At 42.2% G+C, this 13,865-nt stretch overlaps 2 protein-coding genes across 3 annotated transcripts in view; both read left to right on the forward strand.

Moving 5' to 3' along the window:
* LOC110511907 (lateral signaling target protein 2 homolog) overlaps window positions 1-13,865 on the forward strand; it is a 145,977-nt gene that overhangs the window by 125,935 nt on the left and 6,177 nt on the right. The window lies entirely within an intron of this gene.
* The window catches only part of LOC110537593, a 57,718-nt gene that overhangs the window by 29,560 nt on the left and 14,293 nt on the right, over window positions 1-13,865 (forward strand). Inside the window, exons 7-10 of one of the 2 annotated variants that reach the window (XR_005034976.1) lie at window positions 20-212; window positions 999-1,061; window positions 1,893-2,016; window positions 2,166-2,601. The exons of the other annotated variant lie outside the window; for it this stretch is intronic. The gene's annotated coding sequence lies outside the window, so the exon portion shown is untranslated. Of the gene's footprint in view, window positions 1-19; window positions 213-998; window positions 1,062-1,892; window positions 2,017-2,165; window positions 2,602-13,865 lie in introns of those variants that run through there. 2 annotated transcript variants of the gene reach the window in all.

Below are 13,865 nucleotides of genomic sequence, written 5' to 3' on the forward strand. Positions count from 1 at the left end.
TGCATGTGCTGGGGCGAAGTTTCCCCTAGATACAGATCTAGGATCAGCTTCCCCTCCCCAAACCTAACAAGGACCATTCGCGGGGGGAATTCAAATCTGATCCAAAGCCAGGGTCTATTTGGGGAACTTGTCCCCTCCCCCACAACACGACAGGTGGATGCGGCTTCCTCAGTTCACCATGCTCATAAAGAAAACAGCAGTGTATTTCAGCTGTAAGTATTTTTAAGTTACTAGTGATATTATTTCAAATAAATTTACCTAGCTTCGTTATTATTCAACAATAACTCGGCCAATGTAGCTGTAGCGGGCTACATTTCGTCGATGCATGGAAAAGTATTAGCTCTGTTGTAGCATTTTGTTAGCTAGCTAGCGAGCCATTTTTCCTGGCTATACTGATAGGTTAATTAGCCAGCTAGCTGCTAAAGGTTGCTGGAGTAGACATTTCGGAATGGATTATTATTGCATTGCTTATCTTTGCTATGATGTCTTAGATGTTCTCATATGGAAGAATGTTGTGCATAATGTTAAATAACTCCATAGGAGTAATGTTAAACTAGCTACTGGTAGCTACCTACATTGTAATTTTTATTTATTTTTTTATTTTACCTTTATTTAACCAGGCAAGTCAGTTAAGAACAAATTCTTATTTTCAATGACGGCCTGGGAACAGTGGGTTAACTGCCTGTTCAGGGGCAGAACGACAGATTTGTACCTTGTCAGCTCGGGGGTTTGAACTCGCAACCTTCCGGTTACTAGTCCAACGCTCTAACCACTAGGCTACCCTGCTAATGCAAATGTGGTCCTAGCTCGGTTGCTTTCCTGTGGCATGCCGAGTTATTTGCACAAGTCACAATGTGAGACATTTTGTTTAGAGGTGATTGTATTTTGAAATGGCAGCTAGGGATAGGCATTTGGAATATTTCACTATTCAAATATGGATATCCGGATGGTCCAATTATATTTCTTTTTTTTGTGAAAACATGTTTTATTTGCTGCAGGACTGGCAGAGACGGTGCTAGAAGGGAAGGTTTGATTTGGAGAGACAGTTGTTGCTGTCATAGGTAATCTGTCATACTATACATTTATTAATTCATTATTTTAAAATTGTAATCTAAAAGCAGGAATCTCTCGTGCCAAGGTATGTAGCCAACCGTCAACCACCCCCTCATTTCCTGCATTTTAAAGTTGCAAAATCCATTTTTGAACCTGCAATTGAATGATATATACCCATTGATTCTTGAAGAATATAACTTATAAATGCCTCATGAGCTTAGTTCAACAGTTGTACCCCATCAGAACTCAGCATATAAGCTTGTTTTACTTCAATGTACATGTAAACAAACACTCCATAGCCTCAAAACATGGTTAAACATGGATCAATACACTAATGGGAGGGAAATGTAGCCTCAAAATGAGCTGTTATTGGCAGAGAGATTTCGAACTCTTTGTTATTGGTCTATTTACTTAGACCACCTGGTGATGTCACCAAGCAAGCCAAAACTCCACCAATGCAAAACCTGCAGATTTAGAATGTCTTATGTAGATTGTATTTTCAATCAGCAACTATCAGGAAGTTACACTGATAACATTTATTCATAGTTTCATCAGCTGTTGTACAAATATGATACAAAACACCAGCTGAGTGACACCGGCTGCATCTGTGAGTATGAACCTGACAGCGAAAGCTCGAGTGACAGGTGTTCAGAACTCACACAGCCTGGTAATTCTGTGACGGTAGACACCGGCTGCTTTCGTAAGCAAGGGAACATCCGCAGTCTACCGTCAAACTTACCAGGCTGAGTGAGTTCTGAACAAAAATGTAATGTCGTTGCTTGCTAATATGTGGATTTGTTGTTACTCTTATGTATGTTCCATCCTTTTGTGTTTTTCAGGCAAGCCTGAGAAAGAACTGAGAAAACGTAATAAAGAGTCAAGACAGACACCAGAAAGAGGCCCAAGAAGACTTGGATGCAGGAACAGAGGACAGCGAGGGATGTTCAGAACTCACTCAGTCCGGTAAGTTGGTGAGGGTACACTTCGAGACTGCTTACCTGACACGGAGGAAGTCTTTTCTTTTTATCTCCTCTCCCTTACCTTCCCTATGCCCCCCTCCCCTATTGTGTTGGACCGTCATGTGTTTTAATCTTTTCTTTGTTTGCGATTAGGTTTGGAGAATGACTTCTCAACCCAAGACTAAGAGCAGCTGTGAGAAAGCATCAGTTTGGAAGCATTTGGGAAAATGTAAAGTGCTAAAGAAGGTTCCTGGCAAAGAGGATTGACTGTTATGGGTCAGAGCCAGCTCTCACAAACAGAACATGGAAAGACATGAAAACCTGGTGCACAACAAAATGCAAACAGAAAAGGCTCTCCGCAGCCGGTAAAAGGCTAGCATGCCACGAAGATGAAGTTCACACAGGTGAATGGAAGAGTTGTTTCCTCCGACACATTGGTGTGGCTGGCTTCCGGGTTAAGCGGGCATTGTGTCAGGAAGCAGTGCAGCTTGTCAGGGTCGTGTTTCGTGGAGGACGCATGGCTCTCTACCTTCGCCTCTCCCGAGTCCGTAGGGAGTTGCAGCAATGAGACAAGACTGTAACTACCAATATGATACCATGAAAATTGGGGAGATAAAGGGGTTAAAAGAAAAAAAAATACCAAAAAATATAATATTATGGTCAGCCTTTACTTAATAGGCACTTATTGTAGTCATATTTTAATTGAATCTCTTGAGATGGGAAACAGTTTTCTATTTTCGTTTTTATTCATTTGAATATGGTCTTTATAACAGAAGATACAATTAGGTGAACTTTTAGTTATGAATATAAACTGGCAATATTCTAGTGGCCAATCTTCGTTGCAATAGGCCCATGAAATAATATCAGCTTTTATGATGCTGGTAAAGATAGTACCTTTACAGACGGCCCCTAACTGCGCAGTGTAACCTATAGGTTATACACTGAGTGTACAAAATAATAAGGACACCTTCCTAATATCTAGTTATCCCCCCACCCCCTTTTGTCCTCAGAACAGCCTCAATTTATCGGGGTATGGATTCTACAAGGTGTTAAATGCGTTCCACAGGGATGCAGGCCCATGTTGAAGCCAATGCTTCCCACAGTTGCCAAGTTGGCTGGATGTCCTTTGGTTGGTGGAACGGAACATGAGCGTGAAAAACCCATCAGTGTTGCAGTTCTTGACACAAACCGGTGTGCCTGGCACCTACGACCATACTCCGTTCAAAGACACTTAAATCTTTTGTCTTGCCTGTTCACCCTCTGAATGGCACACATACACTATCCATGTCTCAATTGTCTCCAGGCTTAAAAATCATTCTTTAACCTGTCCTGTCCCCTTCATCTACAAGTGACATCAATAAGGGATCATAGCTTTCACTTGGATTCACCTGGTCAGTCTGTCATGGAAATAGCAGGTGTCCTTAATGTTTTGTACACTTAGTGTAAATTGCACAATAATTATACATTTATGGATTTGGTTATGTAGCCTATTGTTGTCACTTTATTGAACCTGCCTGCAACCCACCCGCCTGGGGACTGTGGGTTGTGAGACAATCCCCGCATCACTAGCTTGCATGTTCTGCAGCCTTTTAAAGATAGGGAGAGGATGACTGGGATGCAGTTTGGCATTTATTGTCATGAATCTTGCCCTTGCGGCAGTTCTGCAAAGTGGTCACAAGCTGGCACAGGCATAAAGTAATATATGATTTTAAACCTAACCTTAACCCTAACCACACTGCTAATCCTTACCTTAAATTAAGTCCATAAAACACAATTATTTTCCACAAATATTTACAATATAGCCGATTTTGGCTTTGCATCTGCCATATCTTGAGAAATTTCTGCCTCCAGGGCAATATTCATGACAAACGTCAAGCTACGACTGGGAGAGGGAATGTAAAATCGATAACGAAATAGTTTTGACAATTAACATACGTTTTATTATGAAAAGTACAATATATCCATGTACACATCAGATAGATGCTCTTTCTCTGCTACCTCATTCTATTTCTCTAATTCTCTGGTCTAGTATTCCCGGGTTATGTTTCAATTCTCCCTCCTCTATTTCCTCACATCTTCCTCAGACTTCTTTTCCTCCTCCTTACTTTCTCCAAAATGTTCCATCTGTTGTATCTTACTGGCCTTCTCTTGCTTCACTACTTTTTTGGCTTTTCCCTTTGTCTTTTTGACCTTCCCTTCCTGAATTCTTTGGACAAGGAGATTAAGTCATGTAAGTTTATGGGTTCTCTTCTCTTGATCTGCAAAATCTAGAGCTGTGCGATACTGTAGAAGGACATGTGGCCAATATATCCTTCTTGTATTTCCTCCCACCTGTGGGGCCACTACTGCCATTTCCTGGAGCCGCTTCCTGCCGGTCTGGCTCAGGTTGGTGATGGGGGCCAGGTGAGGCATGTGGCGTTATTGGAAGTTCTCTGTAGCGGACGGAGTGATAATGACAGAGCTGAGAGGAGTCCGGGGCCTTGGGACATTCTCTGGGGAGGGAGGGGCCACAGCAGAGGGAAGGGCCTGTAGGGCTTCAGCCAGGGTCCAGGGTGCTGAGGTCACAAGAGCAGAGAGGCTAGTCTTGCCAGACACAGGACCAGAGACCTTCCCTGGGCTTTGTAGGACCAGAAAGTAAAGGAAAATATCAGGAAAAGGCTATGTTAAAAACAAACTACTCTATACACATTGCAGATACATGACTACACTCAATAAGTTGGAGTAACTTACAAAGCTCTGGACATTGTTCTTTTTTTATGACTTGAGGAGCCTGTTCTCGGCTATACTGGTCTGCATTTCTGCCATGCTGTCTATAATTTCAGCCATCTCTCCAGTGCATTTCTTGAATGCCACTTTCAACCTCCAAGTCATTCAGCCAACTGTCCAGGTCTACTGCCTTAAGATCACCTTCACTGCAGTTTCTCTTCATCACTTGGATCAGTGCCCTCACCTGCTCGCCCATCCTCTTGACCTCCCTAGCCACGTCTTCATCCCTCAGTCTCTCCTTCCTCCTCCCCATTCACTTCACAATCCATCCTCTACAGCACATATGTCAGAGTCAAGGCCCGCGGGCCACATCCGGCCCGCAAGAAGGTTTTTTACGGCCCCTGGGATGATCTTGATTTATTATTAGAACCGGCCCGCAGCAAGCCGGCAGCCCGCAGATCTTTTACACGCACCAATACTACATTTCCCACAATGCAAAGGTGACGCACCGAGCAGTAGGCTGCTTCATTTCAATATTTATTGGCACAGCAGTCGTCAGCATCACAGTAAAATTAACTTTCAGATACCCATCAAAAATGGCAAAACGGAAGGTGGATACTGAGAACCGGGGGTTTCAAACAAGGTGGGAGTCGGAGTATATGTTCACGAAGGTAGCTGGAAAACCTGTGTGTCTTCTGTGTGGAGAAAGTGTGGCGGTACTGAAAGAGTATAATCTGAGACGACATTATGAAACGAAACACGCGGACAAAAACAAGAATATGGACATGGAACAAAGGCTACAAAAGGCAGAGGAATTAAAACGAGGCCTCAAATCTCGACAGGCTCTGTTCAAAAAAGCCAAATCACAAGGCCAGGCTGCTGTCAAGGCCAGTTTTATTTTGGCAGAAGAGATCGCTAAATCAGCCCGGCCATTTACGGAGGGGGATTTCATCAAAAACTGCATGATTAAAGTTTGTGACGAAGTTTGCCCAGAAAAAAGGCAACTCTTTTTAAATGTGAGTCTGAGCAGAAACACCATTGCCGAGAGAGTAGACCAGTTGTCCATCAATCTAAAAGAGCAGCTTGTGAAAAAGGGAAAAGATTTTATTGCATATTCCTTGGCTGTGGATGAGAGCACCGACATTTCTGACATTGCCCAGTTGTCAATTTTCATCCGCGGAGTGGACTCCAACCTAAGCGTGACAGAGGAGTTTTTGGCTTTACGTCCTATGCATGGCACAACTACGGGGCATGATTTGTATGAAGAGGTGTCAAGATGTGTAAATGAGATGGAGCTGCCTTGGGAAAAACTCGTGGGTTTGACAACCGACGGAGCACCTGCGATGTGTGGACACAGGAGCGGACTGGTGGCGAAGATACGGGAAAAGATGCAAGAGGAAAACGCGACAGGTGAGCTGACAGCTTATCATTGTATCATACACCAGGAAGCGTTGTGCGGTAAAGCCTTGAAAATGGAGCATGTAATGAGCATCATCACGCGCACAGTTAACTTTATCAGAGCCAAAGGTTTGAATCACCGCCAGTTCAAGGCATTTCTGACGGAGTTAGAAACGGAGCATGGTGATTTGCCTTATCACACAGAGGTGCGATGGCTAAGCCAGGGAAAGGTGCTTCAAAGATGTTTCGAGCTTCGTGAGGAGATTTGTCTGTTCTTGGACAGCAAAGGGAAAGACACAACACAACTCCGAGACGAAATGTTTCTGTGTGAAATGGCTTTTCTGTGTGACATTACGAGTCATCTGAATGCAATAAACTTGCAGCTGCAGGGTCGGGATCGTGTCATCTCTGATATGTACAGTACAGTGAAGGCATTTAAAACCAAACTGACTCTGTGGGAGACGCAGATGCGGAAAGAAAATTTGAGCCACTTTCCCAGCTGCCAGACCATGAAAGAGAAGCTCTCTACCAGTGCGTTCCCGAGCACACAGTTGGCTGATAAAATAGGTATGCTTGCCGCTGACTTTCGACGCCGATTTGCTGACTTTGAAGCACAAAAAAGCAGGTTGGAACTGCTCGGTAACCCATTTGCTGTTGACGTGGAAAGCTCACCACCAAACCTCCAAATGGAGTTGATTGACCTCCAATGCAATGATGCACTGAGGGCAAAATATGCGGCAGTGGGTGCTGCGGAGTTCGCCCGTTTCCTCCCCGGCACAATGCCCCAGCTGCGCATCCAGGCTGCTCAAACGTTGTCTATGTTTGGCAGCACATACCTGTGTGAACAACTGTTTTCTTTGATGAACCTGAACAAAACATCACACAGAAGTCGACTTACTGCTGAACACCTCCACTCAATTCTGAGGATTTCTTCAGCTCAGAGCCTTACCCCAAACATTGATGAACTTGTGGAAAAGATGGGACACCACCAAGTATCACCCTCAACCTCAAACAAGTGAACATTACTGTGCAATCACATATTTAGAGTTTTTACTCAGTTCAAGTTTAAAAGTTAAAATTTAATATTTGTTTTCACTGCATGTTACTTCTCCTTAAACAAAGTGTTGTTTTTGATTAATAGATTTTTGCACTTTATTTTTTTGTATTTCAATCCAATTATATTTTAAAAATATTTCAGTTGAGTGGATGATAGAAAATTGCTATTATTGTTTTTTCTTTGAAGTAAATTTAGCCCACTTTTGCTAAAATAGAAAATATAGTCTACTGATGGTGCCTTGAATACCGGTTTCTTTCATTTAATGTTCATGTTATGGGGATATTTATATAAAGGAAATTTGTCTTTTGTGTCTGTTGAAAATTAAAGATTACTGACAGAGCCATAAGAAAATATTGCTTTATTTATCTGATCATATTGTAATATATTTGTTAGGTTTTCAGTAGGTTCAATTAGGTTCACTAGACTATATGCGTCATTTAAAAATTTTTCAATGAACATTCGAACAGTCCGGCCCTCGTCTTGTAGCTGATTTTTTTATTTGGCCCTCCGTCCATTTGACTTTGACACCCCTGCTCTACAGCATCCCTCATTCTTCTTCTGCCTCTTGGTTGATGTGCTGACCGTCATTGTGCGTCTTCAGACCTTCCTCCAGGTTGAGTTCTATTGAGGTCAGGTTCTCTTTGATCCTCCTCAGACTCTCCTCGTTGGTGTTGGTCCACTGTGTCTTCTTGTCCAGCTGCTGCCTGCAGGGCCGGACAGTGGGGACCACCTCCATCTGGTGTGACACATTATTCAGGGCACTCAAAGAGGCAGGGAGGAGGATGTTGGGCTTGGCCACAATAATCTCAACAGATATAGGGTCAAACCACTGAGATGTGACACGCACACACACAAATTTAAAAGATGCCTACCAGTCGATGGTCCTTCGGTGGTCCTTGTGGTTCCTTTGGAGGCTCTGGACTGTCCTCAGTAGAGGCGTCATTGCCATCATCAAGCTGTGTGTCAGAGAGCTAGCTGGTCATAGTCCATTCTCCACATTCAGTGAAAGAGTTACTCAAAAATGTGTGGGGAAGAGGAGATAGACAGGTCATCATCCTCGTCCATTTCCCTCACTTCAAACTTGTCACTTTTCCATCCTCAACTTTCAGCGGTGGTGTCCTCTTTTCATGATCCTCATCATCACACTGTGTATCAGAGTCAACATGTCAGAGACCATCCTCCTCACAGTGATGTCACTCAACAGACATGTACGGTAGGGTATAACTCTACCTCGATTCACAGTCAGTGAAGGAGTAGATGGAAAAGTCATCAGAAATGGAGGATGAGATCACGTCATGATATTTTCTCTCTATCAGCCGAGTCAACCTTCCAGACTGAGGAGACAGAGAAAGGCATGTACTCATGGCAGCCATAGAATACACTGGCATTGACCCTCAAGGAAATGTAGAATATGTAGGCAATATAACATGGTTGTACAAGTAGTGAGTAATACATGGGTAACTGAAAATGCAGTTACATGGGTAACTGAAAACTCGCATAACATTAGGGGTGGGGCTAAAGACCTTCCATAGTATAGGATTCTTTAGCATCTCGAATGGATAATTGTCAATTCAACCAAGCCAACCAAAATGGCCATATGAATCAACAGATTGATCTATCTGTTGTGTCTCTATGGGAACAGCAGAGATGACCTGGCTGAGAGGCTCTGGATGGATGTTCTATCCGTCCCTAGATGTCTGGTCCTGCCCACAGCTCACAATGATTGGCTATAAACAGTAAATAATTAATTATACACTGCTTTGCTCATTGCAGAATGTATAACTAACGTGCATATGTTACTGATTTCAGTTCAAAATGACTTATAGGCTTTGTTCTTCTGTACACCTTGCCGGTTGACCACATCACAGAATCAGGGGTGTTTACCCTCATTGGATTCATCCGTCAACACATCACTCAATTTAAAAGGTGGTAATATAACATGAACAGGACAAAACAGCCATGTATTGTATATTTACCACATAAGGGCTGCGTCTTAAAGCTCTTTTGATTCTCTCATTATTACGATCCATTGCTTTCTGGGGGAAACATTTCCATCAATATTGTATGAATACATATAATATATATATGTGTGAGTGTGTGTATATACACAGATCTGGATAACATTAAGACACCACTGCAAAATGATCAGTTTCTCTGGGTTTACTATTTATAGGTATGCGTTTGGGTAAAATGTACATTTTTGTTTTATTCTATAAACTACTGACATTTCTCCCAAATTCAAATATTGTCATTTAGAGCATTTATTTGCAGAAAATTACAACTGATCAAAATAACAAAAACAGATGCGGTGTTGTCAGACCTCAAATAATACTAATATTTTAACTTAGGAAGAGTTCTAGAATCATTATTTGGTGGAATAACCCTGATTTTCAATCACAGCTTTCATGCGTCTTGGCCACCAGTCTTTTACGTTGGTGTTGGGTGACTTTATGCCATCCTGGCTCAAATTCAAGCAGCGTGGCTTTGTTTGATGGCTTGTGACCATCCATCTTCCTCTTGATCACATTTCAGAAGTTTTCAATGGGATTCAGGTCTGGAGACTGGGCTGGACATGACAGGGTCTTGATCTGGTGGTCCTCCATCCACACCTTGATTGACTTGACTGTGTGGCATGGAGCATTGTCCTACTGGAAAAACCAATCCTCAGAGTTGGTGAACATTGTCAGAGTAGAAGGAAGCAAGTTTCCGTCCAGGACAACCCTGTACGTGGCTTGATTCATGCGTCCTTCACAAAGATAAATCTGCCCGATTCCATCCGATTCCACCAAATTTCACAGTGGGTGCGAGACACTGGCTTGTAGGCCTTTCCAGGTCTCCGTCTAACCATTAGACGACCAGGTGTTGGGCAAAGCTGAAAATTGGACTCATCGGAGAAGATGACCTTACTCCAGTCCTCTACTATGGTCTTTTGAAAACATCAGCCAGGCACTTCTTTGCTTCTCATTGATGAAGGGCTTTTTTCTAGCTTTGCACAACTTCAGCCCTGCCCCTAGGAGCCTGTTTCAAACCATCCTCACCGTGCACTTCACCTCAGCTGCATTTGCCATTATTTTTGTAGGTTAACTGCTTTGTTCAGGGGCAGAACGACAGATTTTTACCTTGTCAACTCTGGGATTCGATCTTGAAACCTTTTGGTTACTAGTCCAATGCTCTAACCACTAGGCTACTTGCCACCCCAATGAACCGCTGTCTTTGAAATTTTAAGGATGGAAGCATCCTGTATCCCTATGCCAGTAAAGCCCTTCTTTTCCTCACTCAAAATGTTCTTCTGGCATGGTTAATAGTTATTTTTTGATTCCAATTACTTTTGAGGTACTACTAGCACTGATTTAAACATCCAGCTGGTCCTATTGCAAGAGGATAGTGATGACCACAGCAGTGGTTTTTATACTTTTCCTCATTAAATAAGATTTGGTTCAGGTGATCACCTAATCAGTACCCCATTCAGTAGAATCAGGTGTGCCTGTGTTGGAAATCAACAGACACTGGAATGGAATTTCTGCCATACATGTAGAGATGCTGATTACAGAAACATTTGTTAATTCTTTCCAGAGCTCTGAGTGTATGTGGTACCCTGTATACAGGTTGGGAAGGCTGTGCACCAAAAGGCCAAAGGTTACCTGCAACAACCTGAGTGAAGAAAGATTATACAGATTAAATCAAATCTGAACACAGTGTATGTAGGGAATTAATGCTTGGTTACGTCATAATACATCGCAAGAGAAAGGCTTGTTTGGAGCCTAACTAGTGGTATTGTCTTCTCACTGGTTGTAGCTAGCTGATTAACGAAAGTGATGTGCATATTTCCTACTGACTGAGTAATGGTTGTATCGATGGTTGGTTGGATCTTTTTTTTTTTACATAGATAGGCTAACAGGATATCAATAGAAAGGAACCATTCCTTGCCCCCCAAAAAAATAATTTTGCACTTTGAGTAACAAGCACTACGGGACCACAATGGAATTCATTGATTTTATTGCGTTGTCCCTGACACGTTTTATTTTATTAAACAGTTTGATTTTTTTTTACTAAACTGTCAAATATATCTATCTCACTTTCTATCTAACTCAAATGGGCTGTTGAGAACTCTGATCATCACATTTCAGGCACAAGCCAGCAGGTGGCAGTGTCTTTAAATGCAGCACTGCCTTAGTGCACTTCATGATCTGAGCATCAAATAACTTTGGTTGTGAACGTGATTAATAAAAATGCGGAAGTCCATTACATTTGCTTTGGTTTAGCAAGCTATCTACCCTGTCTTAGCTAAAGTGTTGTGCAATATTGGAGGACAGGTGTCGTAACTGACATTTTTGTATTGTGCTTGATTATCCACTGGTATTAGTTTGACATATGTACTGAGCATCAAAAATCAGTTTTGAAAGATGTGGTGGAAGAATTTGGGGTGAGCTGTTGTAACTTCTCAAGGGATATATTCCGTGTTGGACTGTGATGTTATGCGATTCATAGACTACTGGTATGTCTGCGTTCTACCACAAGGCCATTGTGTTCCGGAACTATTGATTTATAGAAAAAACTGTTGTGTGAATACAATATGATTGTATTATCACCTCCCACTATATAAGGGACATGTAACCATTTCATCCTTGCTGTGAAATTAGAGGTGGCTCTCCTCTGCAGCTGCTTGTATTAAATATGTTTATTACATTGTTAAATATAGGATTATCACCACAGCAAGCAAAGTACTTGGAGTCAAACAGACAGGCCTGGATGAGATCTTTTAGGTCAGGGCCCTCCGCAAGTCTCACAAAATCATTTTAGACCCAAGCCACCCCTTGTACCCAGACTTTGAACTACTCCCCACAGGTATAGGGCACCTCTCAGCAAGAAAAACAGAACTAGACAATCATTTGTGCCAGGTGTGATATCCCTCCTAAATAGCTCGGGCTGATGTGCCTATCGAATCAGTAAGGCCAGCAGGCTAGTCATTTTTTAAAATGTTTTATTGCTATGTAACTGTTATGAAAGTTGTATTGTTAATTTTGTTTTGTATTAAAACGCCACTTTAAACGTGTACATGACACTGCAACATCATTTCCCCATGGGGACAATAAAGTCAGTAAGTAAACCCTGCCTTAATCTTTGAATAGAATTTTCCACAACTGTGGTTCAGAGGTTCAAGAGTTTTACTCCTGAGTTGAGGCTAACAAGTGGCATTGATCCTGTTATTATCATGTAATTTGTTTTGTTTATTGTCAATACATGTCTCAGGTTATCAAAGGATGCCTTCAGTCTTGGAACTACAGTTTTTGGCGATGGGCATGGTAAGTTAGCAAGGAGGGGCTGAGTGACACAAGCTCATCACATACCCCTTCCACCACAAGACAGTGTTTGGTGCATCTGCCCAGAATCAAGTTGAGGGGTTAGTCCCTGTATCCCTCTCCCTTATGGGTATGGCCACAGTGTACTCACTTATGGTTAAGAGCTTCCTTTTTGGGGTCAGCGTACCCATGTTAGCCCTGCCCTGGCTGTTTCTGCTCATAACATTTTTGGTCCCACACACCGTCTTACTCTGCAACGTCATCATCACAGGGCAGGATCTGTATCCTTACTCCAAATAACTGATGCACTCTGCAGTCGCCAGTTTCCTCCCAACACATTGCTGCGGCTGGCTTCTGTGTGAAGAAGCAGTGTGGCTTGGCAGGGTTGTGTTTCGGAGGACGCATGGCTCTCGACCATTGCCTTTTCCAAGTCCGTAGGGGAGTTGCAGCGATGGGACAAGACTAACTACCGATTGGATATCACGAAAAATGTATAAAAGTACCAAAACATTTTTAGAATAATTGGTCGTTGTGCACAGTAAAGAGAAGCCATAAATTACTACCTAGTCTAAGTATAGCGAATGAATGATTATTATTTCTTTACTAATGCATGTTTTCCAGTTACACTGTTTATATACAAATAGCTATTTTGCATAAACAACTGGATCAAGTGGTAAAAGTCATGTAACAGGTCATGATGGAACACGTTATTCAATATCAGTAATGCAAGAGAAAAAGTTCAGTCACACATGAAAACATGAACCCTGCCATATCACTACAATAGTTTAGGGGTTTCTCTATTAAAAGAAACTGCTGAACATCACCCTTATATCATCTATTTCATACAGTTAATGTTCAGCAGAACCTCAAGTTGAAGTAAATATTTTGTATTGGACCACCAACCATCAGCATAGAAAGACACCGAGATAAAATACTTACTGAGTGGCATAGTAGTAGGTGCCAGGTGCATCGGGTTCATTGTGTCAAGAACTGCAACGCTACTGGGTTTTTAACGCTCAACAGTTTCCCGTGTGTATCAAGAATGGTCCACCACCCAAAGGACATCCAGACAACTTGACTACTGTGGGAAGCATTGGAGACAACATGGGCCAGCATCTCTGTGGAACGCTTTCAACACCTTGAGTCCATACCTGACGAATTGAGTCTGTTCTTAACATTGGGGAGGTGTTCCTAATGTTTTGTATACTACACACCAGAGGTAGTGATTATCAGAACACATATAAATTACAGTTAATAGATGTATTCATGTTGTACTGAAAGTGGACATACAACCAACACATATTGCATTGCCTATATGCTGTGGTAGTGTCCATTTAAACGTAACTAGTTGGCACTAAGCCTTAAAGTTAGAGAGCATGAGAAAAAAAACAC

This window comes from Oncorhynchus mykiss, chromosome 12 (genome assembly GCF_013265735.2).
Source record: "Oncorhynchus mykiss isolate Arlee chromosome 12, USDA_OmykA_1.1, whole genome shotgun sequence".
Lineage (NCBI taxonomy): Eukaryota > Metazoa > Chordata > Actinopteri > Salmoniformes > Salmonidae > Oncorhynchus > Oncorhynchus mykiss.